The 14751-nt window shown below is 41.2% G+C and overlaps 1 long non-coding RNA gene across 1 annotated transcript in view; it reads right to left on the reverse strand.

Moving 5' to 3' along the window:
• The window catches only part of LOC147034911 (uncharacterized), a 32182-nt gene extending 17714 nt beyond the window's left edge, over window positions 1-14468 (reverse strand). Inside the window, exons 1-2 of the long non-coding RNA XR_015060790.1 lie at window positions 14370-14468; window positions 3355-3443 (exon numbers count right to left, since the gene is read on the reverse strand). This is a non-coding gene — a long non-coding RNA (uncharacterized LOC147034911). The remainder of the gene's footprint in view (window positions 1-3354; window positions 3444-14369) is intronic.
• Window positions 14469-14751: the final 283 nt, after the last annotated feature.

Raw genomic sequence — 14751 nt, forward strand, 5'->3', positions numbered from 1 at the left:
TCAGCGTCCGTTTGGGGAGGTTTCTATGAAAAGGTTTCTATGGGGTTCCATTACACGCACATTAAAATGTGCCTGTAATGGAACCTCCTTCATGCCCTAACACCTACATGCATGCAGGTATGGCTGTTGCAGCCTGCCTCTTTATTGTATGCTGTATGTGTTAGGTTCAACACAGGCTGTCATGATCAGCTTAATAGTGTAAATGATTTTTCCAAGGAAATCAAAAGGTCATTGATGCCAACCAAGAATAAGATTGGTCCTCAAAGACTGTACTGTGGTGCAGCATCGTCAAGGAGGATAACGGAAGATGGAATAGAATCCATGATAATCTGTTTGTTCTCATCAAGAGAACTGTGTCACAATTCAAGAAGAGACCCTGAATATCATTGGCTGACAGTTTGGAAAACAGGGCTGGGTGCCAGGCAGTTTCAAAGGCACAACGGTTGTCTATCGAGATTTTGTTGACCTAGTCTTAAGATATAGAGGATCCATCTTTTGTTGAGTTATAAGAAGCATCATGTCTGGGTTGAATTACTGAAGAAGAAACTGAACTGAAGATCAGAGATCAGACAGTTGGAGATGAGATATGACGAGATCTGCAGCAACGATTAATTCCATGACATTGCTAAAGATGTACCGAACAGTGACCAGTTTGAGGTTAATTAGGGGGGGTCAGTCTTGGCAGCATTTTTTGTGGATGGGTGATAATGTAATTTTTTTTTTATATGAAGGTAGGTGACCATCTGAGAAAATGTAAAAGTGAGCAAATAATGAGGATAACATAGGGCTAAAAGATAGGCTTTGAGAAAATGCTGATACTGTATATCAAGTCGAGTTGCTGAGAATGTGCCAAAATGTATTTGGAACTGTCGATATTGACTGGAAACTTCCAGAGAGACAGAAGTTGACATGAGGTTGGGAGCAGGATATCATGGGTCGAGTCGTGAGGAGATGATAAGAAATGAGTTGGGGGACCTCATTTGTGTATATAGACAATAGTCAGACATTCAGCTACATCATGATCAGTATTTTCCACATGGCTCCATCCTTCAGGAGAAAAGAGACAGAAGTGGAAGATGAAAAAGTGACAGACTTGATCAGCAGCCACAGTGTCTTATAGAAAGGTGAGAGGCTTGAGAAAATTGTCCTCAGGTGAGCTTTATGTTTGTCTCTGATCCATTTTAGTTTGGATGCAGACTTATTGGGTCTGTAAATTACTATCATTTGGGTATATCTTGCAGGTGGCGAATGCAAACTATTTCATAGAAAAGCTACTTCCAACACATTGGTGCATCAGGCTCGAGGTGGAGAACAGGATAGCAAGAGGTAAAAATCGATGAACTGTTGGTGGATAGAAAGCAATATATTGAGGAAAAAGTTCCAGGAAGAGTCCTTTTCCAGAGTTTATGAAATAATCGATCACATCAGTCTGTAAGGAAGATGGCAGATTCAAAGCCAAACAAATCTGCTTTGCTGAGCTGCCAGGCATCACAGTGCTATGGTGGTCTCTTGATAGCACGGATGATACAAATGTTGAGTAGTACATTATCAGAAGAACCAACAGGAGAAAGTTAGTTTAAAAGGGAGTTTTGATGTGACCAGATCTAACAAGAATGAAAGCCTTTTGGAGAGATGCATGTTGGAAATGCACCAGACTGAATATGTCCTGCTGATTGACAAAATTCCTTAGTTGCAATAACATGGACTGTGATTTGAGGATGACTTCAAGCCAACAGACGTGGTGGCAATTAAATTCTGTACACCTTTGTTATAGAGAACTGGGGTAAACAGACAACAGAGAATCCACATTTGAAGTAAAAGCCCAATATATGGAGTCATCGGAAAAGGGAAGTGGGTGGGGGGGTGGTGGAGTGGGGTTGGTGGATGCACAAAGAAACAAGAAGTTGTTATGGAGAGGAATATGAACTCACAAATATCCATGGGGCCAGGAGGGTCCAGGATTGAGCAGGGGGCTGTAGGAAAGAGAATTACAAACATGCACAGCAACTCCACCACCGGAATGAGAGCTGGGTTGATAAAACTGCAGAAAGGAAGAAGCAGGGAGCGAGACAAGAGTTGAGAACCTCCATTTTGAGAAAAATTTTGTTTGCCAAATATCAGGAGAACCAAACCCATTTGAAGGGTCTGACAAATTTTTGTTTTTTGTATGTACAAAGTCAAGGCTTGTGGAAGAGCAAGGACACAGAACAGTTCAGGATGCAACAGAACGAAAGGAAAAGCAGAAAGAGAAGTAAGAAATGTCAACTGCAGGGCTGAGAGACAAAATAGACAGAGATGGACAACAAGGAATGTGGGAAAGAGGGGTTGGGGAGAATGCAGGGGATGGATAAGATGGATTCAGAAGCAAACTCAGGAATGATAAGCTGGAAATTTGGGGTGGGGGTGAATTAACAGGGGTGGAAAAGATCATGGCTTTGGATTAGGGATGATCTGAGATGATGGTGAACAGCTACTGCCTGGAACACCTGGAGGGAAGAGTGAGATTGTATGGAAGTTGGTTCCACAGGAGGAAAAAGGATAAACAAATCAGTAGAGGTGAATGCGAGCAGTGATTCTGGATATTGGGAGTTTCACGATGAAGGGTTTGAAGGTGGACCACGTGCACCTTGCACATACCTGGAGGGGTGGCGGGGGGGGGGGGACAAAGCACACAGGGGGCAGAAGGTGTAAAACCTGGAAGGAGGTGAAAGAACACAGAAAGACAACTGACCTGTCTGCAATGGCAAAGTGATAGGCCCATAGACTAAGCTTCATCACGGGAGATCCAATGATCTTGAAGGCTTTGGTTTCCATGGCATCAAGATGAGCAAGATGTGAGGCAGGGGTGCCAGCCCAGAGGGGAAAGCAAGGCAACTATGAAGTCTTACAACATTCAAGGCCCACAAAATGAGGGACAAGGGAACTACATATATTGGGAATTTTGGAGGATAAAGGAAGGGGGGAGAGGATAGTGAATGATTGGTTATGAAGGTGGAGATTGGAGACGGACGGAGGGTTGTATGTGAAGCTCGGATGGGTTCAAGTCTGGCTGGGAAATGGACCAGAAAGGGAGAGGGAGATTCCCAAGGGGTACCAGCAAGCTGTAAGCACTTGTAACAGGCTGAGCAATATTGCAGTCGACCACATTCAAACACATGATCACAAACATCAATCCAAGACTATTGTAGGCCATATAGATTTTCTTGGAAAACAGCATTTTTTTTTCTCTCAGCAGGAAAGCTTTGGGACGAATAAGGAAGGACAGATGGAGAATTGGAAAAGGCAGAAAGAAAACAGAGAAGAGAAGATAGGGGTGAAAAAGTAATGCTCAAGGTAAAAAATTGTAATCCTGACCTTTTTTGTTCTTGTTTATGTTGCATAGTTACACTGCATAACTTCACGATAAAGGGTTTGAAGGTGGACCACGTGCACCTTGCACATACCTGGAGGGGTGGCGCGGGGGGGGGGGGGGACAAAGCACACAGGTGGCAGAAAGTGTAAAACCTGGAAGGAGGTGAAAGAACACAGAAAGAAAGAAATGCAAGAACACATAGGATAAGAAAGTGGAAATAGGTATAATCGTTGAAAAGATTTGGAAGAAGGGCAGGCAATTGAAGATGCCTTTTTATTTTTAAAATTCATTTGTTGAAGGGGGAATTAGAGTGAGTGATGAGGGAAGAGAAAAAAATGGGGATGGATAAGTCAAGGAAGGGAAAGGATACAAACATGTGCCCTGCTTAAAACCTCAATCTAATATTGGAGCGAGTGTCAATAGACTTGCAAGCAATTTGTCAATCTTAAATGTTTCAATGATCTGTTTGAGGGAGAAGTAGGTGGGCATAGGCAACCTCCTAAATCTAACTGGAAAACGACAAACAAGTGATACAACAGCAATTACTCCACAATTTCCAGGACTTGCTAGCATGGTAGTAGTAAACATACAATATTACATGGAGAACAAGGATATCGATATACTCTTACATGTCTTGATAGGATATGAGAAGGCAATTGACAAACCAACACAGTCGATGGTATTTGACCGTGAGACCCAAACATCACAAGCCGTGAGTTGAAATGAGAACACAGAAACAGGCCAACTAAACATACCTGGAGGCATTTGATTGCATTGTTATTGTCGATAGAGTTAACAAAATTTGAGGTGTGACAGTATGACCTAGACTGAGGGGTATGCACACTTGACTCCAGTCTAAGCTGTCTCAGCTGGGTTTGAATTTTGATCCAGATATATACTGTCATCCAAGGTTTCACAGGCAGGGTGATTCATCAATGTGTGTGCCGTCTCTCATCCGTCAGATGGATGTTCAACTGGTGTCCCATCTGCCAACATTAGTTGGTGGACATTAAACGTTCCATGGCATCCTTCATGAAGAGGAGGTGACCCATCGCCGGCATCATGGCCAAATTCCAAATTCCTGCCCTAACCTTAGTCGAATGAAAGGCCTGGCTGGCCAGACCGTTCATGAAAGACTTGAGCCAAACTTTCCCCTCGTTCCTCCCATCAACCCCACAATAATAATTGTGTAAATAATTGTAGCCATTAAAGAAGAAGAGTTAATTAAATTTGGATATTGACACAGCATGGGTAAACATTATATCTGGTACTCTGCGTTTCATTTCACATAGTCCAAAGTTGAATAAAGATGTATTCACTTGAGTTGTGAGTAATTATATTATGAGAGCTTTCACTGATGGCCGCTTTATGACTTCCCTGCTTCACAAAGCTACAGGACATATTACTGTGAAAACTCAATATTTGAAATGTAAATGCATGAATAGATTGATGTGCTTCAGCGGAATTCAGAACTCTTACGCAAAATAGAAGTTTGGGGCTCTGACACTTTAGTAGAGTACAACAAATGCTAATGTATTTCACAACAGTCGTTATGCTGATGTACACCGAGCCATTGGTGCAAGGGATGAATTAATGCCCACACTGTCCTACATCAGTGGGAAAAATACAAGTTGATGACGATTTAATGGCATTGGAAGTGTGTCATCAAGTACAATTCATACGGTCATTAGCTTTCGCAAAACACAAGTAATTGTGCGGCGATGTTCTATGTGCATGGCCATAAAAGAAGCATCCCGTCCCTTACAACATGCTGGCTGCCACCAATGATCTGCGCTTAACTCCAACAAGTTTAATTTGAAAGCTGCTTCGCTTTGCTCGCACCAAGGTGAGCTGAATCGCTGTGTTAGCTCGGATCAATTGCTTTACAAAACAACACACATCATTCCGGCAAATTGATTAGGTCTCTAAAGTGCATGACAACAAAGGGCAGCCTTTGTGACGGCATTTTGAATGGAGCAACATTTTCTTTTTTAAGGAACATAGGTGTTTATAAAGTCTTGAATCATAAGCAAGGCAGATAAAAAAGGTAATGGCATTCTTCAGGAAACTAATGATCCTTTACAGAATCCAACAATTATCAGGGAAATTGCCTGTGCCTCGGAATGAGTAATTGCTTCATTTGGAATTGTAGACTAGAGCAAAGTCAATGGCGAAGTCAATGGCGCACCATCGCAAATCCCCGTGCTTTGCACCTCAAGCACAGTTGAAAGATGGCAAAAAGGTCACACCAGGAATGACTCAATGTCAAATGTTGAGTTAAATTATTTTTTCCTTATTGACCCCTGCGACCCAAAGTCTACACCCCTGGGGCATGAACTGGGTTCAAATCCAAAAAATTGTTGCATATTTCATGCATCCCCCAATGCTGATTGCAAAGAACAAAGTTTCATTGATAAAATCGTTTTAAAATGTGCCTGTAATTGCATTTTGGGGATTTGACCTTTTGGCCCAGGGAGCGGGACCCAAAAGATACTGTTCCCACACCTTATTGCCATGTGGTGATCACAATACCAAGTTTGATGAACTTCTGCACAAACATTTAGGAGGAGACAATGTGACAGACACAGATAACCAATTACAATATCCCCCCACCCCCCGTTTTTTTTTCAAAAAGCGTGAGGATAATAATTGTGTTTTTACCTTTTAATCAAATCGACTAACAATCAACATTATGGGGCGAGAAGGTGCATACGCTTACCTCAATGCTGCCTAACCTTGGTTTGAATCTCAGCCCAACTAAAAACTCTCTACCTGTTGTCACATGAAATTTAATAACAAATCCGTCAATGTGTGTGCTGTCCCGATCCGATGAATGTCAAATTGGGTGTCCCATCTGCCAGCATTAGTTGGTGGACGTTTAAGACACCATGGTGTCATTCACGAAGAGTAGAGTTATCGTCGGTACCCTGACCAAATTATAAATTCCTGCACTAACCTAAATGGAGCACTGTTGTAAGAACCAATGCAAACCCACAGCCACAAGCTGCATATGAACGAATGAATGAATAAATCTCATACCTTTTGGTATATTTTCAGTAAAAAGATGACTTTGCTTTCCAAACCCTCCAATTTGAACGATTTCATTATGGACCCAATCTAGGGAAAAGTTTAAAGGTGGGATGGAAAGGTTATTATTGAAAGGAAAATAAATTGAAACCCAAAATATTTTTTTTCTGGAAGATACTTCAATTATCTTCCCCCATTATGTCCTGTAACAATGTTTTGAAAATTGTTGAGCAAATTGGACAAAATGAAAACCGCTTTCAATGCGCGACTCTTCAATGAAGTTATTCAATGCAGGAAAGTATTTCTTTTTTTATAAGGCTGCTTCCTGGAATATGATTTAGTATGATTCAGGAATGTGCATACACAAATAGGACGCACCTGTTTTGACAAGCAGTTTTACACTTCGATGAAAACAATGTCCGATTCACAACCGAATGTGTAATTCCTTTGGAGAAACCGAACAGTGTTATTTGCCAAATTGTGTCAAAGGTATGTCATCATCATGCCATTGTTCTGAACACACGATAATTAATGATGGAATACTGCAATTTACTATGTTATTATGCTTGGATATAAAATTGGCTTAAGATTACTTCAGATTCCCAACCCCAATATAGGACTTTCAAACGTAGGAATGCCAATGAGGCCCTTCGTACACGCGTGCAGTGACTCACTTCTCCTTACTGGGACACTTTTAACCTGCTGCTGCGAGGGCGAAATCTGCATTTCAAATCGTCTTTTTAACATTATTTTCAGCATTTAAATGAAGTAATGGCAATTTGAAAGTGGTTAACTATAATTGCTCTGTTTCTGGATGCAAAAACGACTGAATATATATATATATATATATATATATATATATATATATATATATATATATATATATATATATATATATATATATATATATATATATATATATATATATATATATATATATATATTTATATATACCGGGCGTAGTGGCGTGCGCCTGTAATCCGGCTACTCGGAGGCTTGGGTTGGAGGATCGCTTGAGGACGGGAGCTCTGCACTGGGCAGGGTGTAGAGCAGCCCGGAATCATGGCGAAACCCAAATCCTGATCCCTGTGTCGTAAGAGGCGACCAGGGTTGCGTCAGGAAGGGCATCCGGCGTAAAACCTGTGCCAAATCAGTATGCGGATCATAACGGATGATCCGCTGTGGCGACCCCTAACGGGAGCAGCCGAAAGATGAACAACATATATATATGTATATATATATATATATATATATATATATATATATATATGTATATATATGTATATGTATATGTATATATATATATATATATATCTGTGTGTGTTGGCTGGAAAATAATTTGGCTTGGTAATTTTAAAACATGTTAGTATGGCAAATGGCTCAGAAATTGGATGTTATTTCACAAAAACTTGCTCAGATTGACGGAGCACGAACCACTCGCTCAAGGTGACAGAGCACGAACCACTCACTCAGGGTGATGGAGCATGAACCACTCACTCAGGATGATGGAGCAGGAACCATTCACTCAGGGTGATGGAGCACGAACCACTCACTCAGGGTGATGGAGCACAAACTACTCGCTCAGGGTGATGGAGCACAAACTACTCGCTCAGTGAGACAGAGCACGAACTACTCGCTCAGGTTGACAGAGCACGAACCACTCATTCAGGGTGATGGCGCACTAACCACTCACTCTGACTGATGGAGCGTGGCAAAAACATCCACAGAGAGTGAACGGTTCACTCAGAATGATGTAGCGCATTACCACTATTGACAATGGGTGCTCGGCAAGTGGCTTTAGCACTCATGCAAGCATTTCAATTAAATGGTTGATAAGGAACAATTGGCAAGGCTGTCACTGCATACCATAAAGGATAACTTTAACTTTATAGCCCGTCTTCACCAGGCACGCAGCAGTTAATGAAATAAAATGAATTCGTTCAAAAAATTACTATCCACAAAAGAGTTGTTGCTTAATGCAGAACAACCCTGGAAATATCACAAAGTTCAATCGCCTGTGAAATAAACATTGCAGAAATTCCGCCAGTTTTCCTGCTCATCTGTGCACGTGTCATGTGATTCATTGGTTTGAGGTCCACGCAAAAGTTTTTGCTTCTTTTAAAAAACGTCCATGTTTTTTTTTAACCAGATTTGCTTTGATTCCCTGAAGAGAACCATGCAAAACCTCCGAAAATATAGACACAAATCTGAGTGAAGAAAGTGAAAAATATACTTTATCATTAAGAAATCGTTGTGGCCTGTTACAAGTCAAGATAAGGTTGAGCAGGCCAAAAAACATGGCGGCTTAAGACCCCAGCGAGGTTACCCAGGAAACACCTTCAGACCCCAGACAGCGATGTGGCCAAGGATCGCCTGATGAAGGATATAATTAAATAAGGCTATTAATTATCTTCAAAAGGGTGTTTTAATGAACCCAAACACACAATTTTCACTCTTTCACTTCCTTGGAGTTTCTTAGTATGCATACAAAGTTTCAGTCTTTTCGGTTTCATGGTTTTGGAGGTATGGAGGAGACATGCATACTGACACACTAACAAACAAGCAATCACATACACACACACACACACACACACACACAAACACACACACACACACACACACACACAAACACACACACAAACACACACAACCACACATATTGCCTGTTTTTTAGTATATAGATAGATCAGTAAACCTTTTGAAAGATAAGAAACATGTCTAATCCATCTCGCCCCTTTGCCTATTGTCTTAAATTTGTCTTATTTGGACGACCTTGGGGAATGGTCAAGATTAATTAATAACTGAACGCCTTAGGTTAGAATCTGTTCAGCCATTTCCTGGGACAAAGGTTCCCAGCACAGACGGCCCATGTAAACAAAGGCTGTCTGATATGAAAGTATGTTTTCAAAGTCTTGCTGCCTGTGTTGACAATGAGCTGAATGCTTCAGTATTTTGTCTCAAATATTTAGAATCCCCATAACTAAGGGGACATTTATAGAATGAAATATTGGGGGTCGCTGATGAAGTGACTGCCTTATTTTTCTGGGGAGCAATTTGATCATATGAGTATATTATTTGAAATACTAAATGTTCCATTTAAGGGAAGTTTTCTGCAGAGCGAAATGCAAAATCAAATGATACAATCAAATTAGAGATATGACTAAAACTCAGATGTGCATTTTCACCAAAAAGATCACGTTTTGAGCTTTGTAAAACATTCATAATTATCATTCATGATGCAAGATTGGATTTGGAAATCACCCCTATACTAATTGGTTACCTATATCGCTTGTTGTCCGTCTCTGTCTACTTTCTCTCTCTGCCTTGCTGTTGGTGTGATTTGTTTTGTGTTGTAGCTCTTCCACAAGTCTAGAGCAAGTATAAAAAAACACACCATCACACAGTGGCCTACCTTCTACTGTAAATGGATGAATTGTGTGCGTGTGTGTGTGAGATCATGTATTTTGTAGATTTCTACAAGAGCTTTCTCATGTTGAGCATGATTCACCGATATTATCGCCATGATCTCCTGAGTTGATTAGGCTAATTTACTATAATTAACTCAGAAGAATTCCCATGTTTTGAAAGCATGCCATGTTGAGGTGTATAGTGCAACTTAACACGTCCATCTTCCATAGCATGGTAGATTACAAAATAATTATAATGATAACAACTTGCTCTAATCTACACGAATAAAAAGGCAGTGTGTGTGTGTGTGTGTGTGTGTGTGTGTGTGTGTGTGTGTGTGTGTGTGTGTGTGTGTGTGTGTCAGTGTGTGTGTCAGTGTGTGTATCAGTGTGTGTGTGTGTGTGTGTGTGTGTGTGTGTGTGTGTGTGTGTGTCAGTGTGTGTATCAGTGTGTGTATCAGTGTGTGTGTGTGTGTGTGTGTGTGTGTGTGTGTGTGTGTGTGTGTGTGTCAGTGTGTCAGTGTGTCAGTGTGTGTGTCAGTGTGTGTATCAGTGTGTGTATCTCCTCCATAACTAAAAAAAACATAAAACCTAGCAGCTTGAAACTTTGCATGCATACTAAGAAAACTCCAAGGAAGTGCAAGAGTGAAAATTTGGTGTTTGGGTCGATTAGAACACCCATTTTGAAGATAATTAATGGCCTTATTTAATTATATCCTTCTTCAGGCGATCCTCGGCCACCTCTCGCTCTGGGGTCTTCAAGTTTTTCCTGGTAACCTCCCTGGGGTCTGAAGACGCCATGTTTTTTGGCCTACTCAACCATGCCTCGATTTGGAACAGGCCACAATTATTTCTCAACGATAAATAAATATAAGCTCCAAATTTCAAAATATCAACAGTTTCGACTCCAGAAAAGGTGTTGATTTTTTTTCAATTCGGACATTGCACGGGTGTTTCCAGTAGCATCGTTGTATCGATGGCAATTTGTAATCGCTTGCCAAGCCAGGCATTCCGTTGGAGTGCTTGAGACACTGACCGAGTTGCACAGTGCATTTCATCTCCTGATTGGAATGTACAGTTGACAGTTACTACAAGGTAAAGGTACGTATACAGCACACACAGACGTGGTACAACTGGGTAGATTTGGATCTGCATGGACTCTCTGCGGGTGTGTAGACATGCCATGCCTGTTACGGGTGCCGTGGTGGCAAAGTTTCATCCCGTATCGTATGGAGGTTCTATCAGGCTTTCCTTTATCATCGCGCCTTTTTTCGGATTAGCTCTGTTTCTAATTGTGAGTTTCAAAGCAAAATATATTTCATAACACCCGATTTCTGAGCCGTTTGCTGTATTAGCGTGTTTTCTAAATTAGCGACCAATTTTTTTTTTCACCCATCACACGCAGCTGTTTATAAAGAATAATGTTTGTGAACATATTCCTGAAATGTCTTCATAAATGTGACATTGTTTTTCTGTGAAAGCTACTCAAGGTTTCTGGGTTGTATACAGTACATACTGGAGTCGTTAATCACACTGAGTCCAACCTGCTGATTCCAGAAAAATTGCCAATATCGGCCAAGCGTGTGCGTGCATCTGTGCGTGTATTTGTATTTGTTGTTGATTGGTATCTACATCTGTGGGTTTCAGACTGTGGAATGGAGTCCGCCCAAGGTGGGATCAAAGTATCCACCTTCATTTCGGTAAGGGGTGATGATTCATGGACCAAGCTGTGAAGTTTTCTGTTCTCAACGTTTTGTGTCGAGGGCTTTCTTCAGGATCATCGTTGAACCCCGGACAGCTTCCAACCATAGTTCGTTTGTTATAATATTCTCAGGGATAGGTTTTAGTTTACCTGTAATGTAGTTTCAGGGAGCTTATGGGATGGTCCATCGTTCGTCCACAAATACATGCAACTTCTTCTCAGGAACTACAAATACAATTTCAATAAATTTAACCACAATCTTCATCACCCATGAATTCATTAAAAAAATAAGGAGGTCTGAAGGGGTCAACAGAGGGAGTTTACAGGGGGGGGGATGAGTTCCCTCCCCAAGGAGGTATTTACTTTCTTCTCAAACGACACACACAATTCCAATGAAACTTCACCACAACCTTCATCACTCATGACCTACCAAAGTTTGTTCATGACATGAGAAGAATCTGCCTCTTAAGTGATTTAAGAGGGGTTCTCCCCCAAAATAAGTATTTGCTTTCTTCTCCAAAACTATACATACAATCCCAATGAATCTTGACCACCATCTTCACCACCCGTGATGTACTAAAGTTTGTTCATGATATTTAAAAAAATGGGGTCTCGAAGGGTCTAAGGGGAGAGAGGGGTTGCCCCCAAAATATGTTTGATTTCTTCTCAGAAGCTACACACACATTTTTGACGAATCTTGACCACGATCTTCAACCATCCGTGATGTACTAAAGTTTGTTCATGACAATTACTAAAAATTTGGGGTCGAAGGATTTCTACAGGGGGGTTGACCCCCAAAATATGTGTTTGATATCTTTTCTGAAACCACACACAATTTCGATGAAATTTGACCGCAAACTTTATCACCCGTGATGTACCAATGATTGTTTATGGCATTGAAAAAACCATCCATAGGTATTTACTTTCTTCTCCATTATATATTTTGTGAGTCATCCATGCCAACCAGTGGCTGTCTGGTCATCTTATCCAGCCACTACCAGGTGAGCGCCCAGCAGTATGACCCCTATATTTATTATCTCGGTGAGGTTCTTTGTCATCATTCCTGTCGCTCCAGCTATCACTGGTACAACTTTGGCATTCTTCAGCTTCCAGGATCTTCACACTTTATTCTTGAGGCCTTGGTGTTTGGTCATTTCCTTGATTTCTGCATCGTTTAGTCTGAAATCACTGGTATTGACACTTCAATCAGCAATGCCTTCTTGTCTTTTTTGTACCTAAGTATGATATATGATCATAACACTTTGTTTTCGATGTTCACGCTCTATGGGATCATTAGGTCAAACGTGAGCGGTAGGTATCTCCTTGTTTGGAGTGATTACTTTTGATTAATTTTCCCACAACTTTTATGGAACCGGGACATCAAAGTTTTTGCAGATGTGCCAGTGGATTACATTATAAACTCTGTTTTGTCATTGTGTATACAGATGTTCTGACAGGAGTTTGTTTTTTGTGTGTGTTCACTAACTATTCTTATGAACCATGAAGCATAACATATAATTCTCTCTACTAACCCCACTTCAACCCCTCACCTTTCTATCTTCTTGTGTTTTTTTTTGTCATACTGTCTGTCTGTCTGTCTCTCTCTCTCTCTCTCTCTCTCTCTCTCTCTCTCTCTCTCTCTCTCTCTCTCTCTCTCTCTCTCTCTCTCTCTCTCTCTCTCTCTCTCTCTCTCTCTATCTTGCTCTCTCTCTCTCTATCGCCCCCTGCTGGTCGTTTGCTTTCTGGGCGTGGTGTCATGGCCGCCGTGGGCTGTTGCTCTGTGTTGTGGTGAGTTTTCAGTGTCGTTTTCGTCCCTTCGCTCTTCCCTTTTTCCTTCCTGCTGTGTTCTGTGGTGTTTTATTCGTGTTTTCTCTCCTTTGTTAAGAGAGAGAGAGAGAGAGAGAGAGAGAGAGAGAGAGAGAGAGAGAGAGAGAGAGAGAGAGAGAGAGAGAGAGAGAGAGAGAGAGAGAGAGAGAGAGAGAGAGAGAGAGAAAGAGAGAGAGAGAGAAAGAGAGAGAGAGAGAGAGGGCATATTTGGGTGCGGCCTTGCTGATTCTTATTGAGGCCTTACAAGTACCTTGTTGCTAATAATGCATTTGAGTTTTAAGGTTTTTTTTTCTTTTTCTCGATTCATTTAGTTTGAGCTTCTTGTCTGGTTAGGGCAAAGAGGTGATAAACTGCCATCATGGCAATTGTACGCCCTCAGCATGAGGCATTTGAAAATTTAACTCGGAAACACGCGGTTGTTTCTGTTCCACCAGAGGGTGTCCTCACTGAGGATGTTGTATTAACAGTTGGGGATGTATTCGGGTGTGCACTTGTCCGAGCTGCATCCCGAATGAGTCAGAAAGTTATTGTTTTTGTGTCAGACGAAGACTTGGTGCAAAATATAGTGAGTACGGTTTAACCACAGAGAGTGGCGTTTTTATGTTAGCGTCTCCTATGGATACCCCTGCGATGAAAATTGTAGTATCAAATGTTCCACCTTTCATACCAAACGATAGACGAACATCAGTGTTGTTGCGATATGGGACAGTTGTGTCAAGAATGTCTATGATTCCACTGAGAAGCCGAGTCGAGCGGATAAAACATGTAATGAGTTTTCAGCGACAGATTTTCATGGTTCTTCCTGATCGCGGTGATGATACGGGACTGAGTATTTCGTTCAAAGTAAAGTTCAATTATCGTGAATATCAAATGTATGCTTCATCAGCTTCGTTAAGGTGTTTTCTCTGTGGAGCCCTTGGTCATGTCAAACGATTTTGCCCCAAGGTTTCCTGTTAAAAGTGTGGTAAAAATGGCCATGGAGACATGGATTGCAAAAAGGATATCAACACTGCAGATCCTATAAAACGGGCTGATGTTAATCTCAATACTTTACCGATTCCTGCTGTTCCTGTTGTTCCTGTTGTTGTTGCTGTCCCTGCTGTTCCCTCATGCAGTGAGACGGATGTTAACAATATCCCTGTTTCCAATCCCAGCATCGAAAATAATGGTACATCACTCCTGATTGTTGAAAATGAAGTAACTTCAAATTGTACAACGTGTCATGATGCTCTTTCATGAAGTGAAGAAATGGACGAGGATCCTGTAATTACCCCGAAAAAACGAAGAGCAACAGATGCTAGTTTTTTCTCTCATTGCTGCAAAGAAAGTAGTATTGGAGATGGTCAGTGTCGCTGAAAACGCACCCCAATTTGGTTTACATGATTCGACCCTTTTTGAAGAGGAGGATAGAAAATTAGATTCAATAATTGAGGAAA

This window comes from Eptatretus burgeri, chromosome 1 (assembly GCF_056783735.1).
Source record: "Eptatretus burgeri isolate ZD-2024b chromosome 1, Ebu_testis_v1, whole genome shotgun sequence".
In the NCBI taxonomy this organism is placed as follows: domain Eukaryota; kingdom Metazoa; phylum Chordata; class Myxini; order Myxiniformes; family Myxinidae; genus Eptatretus; species Eptatretus burgeri.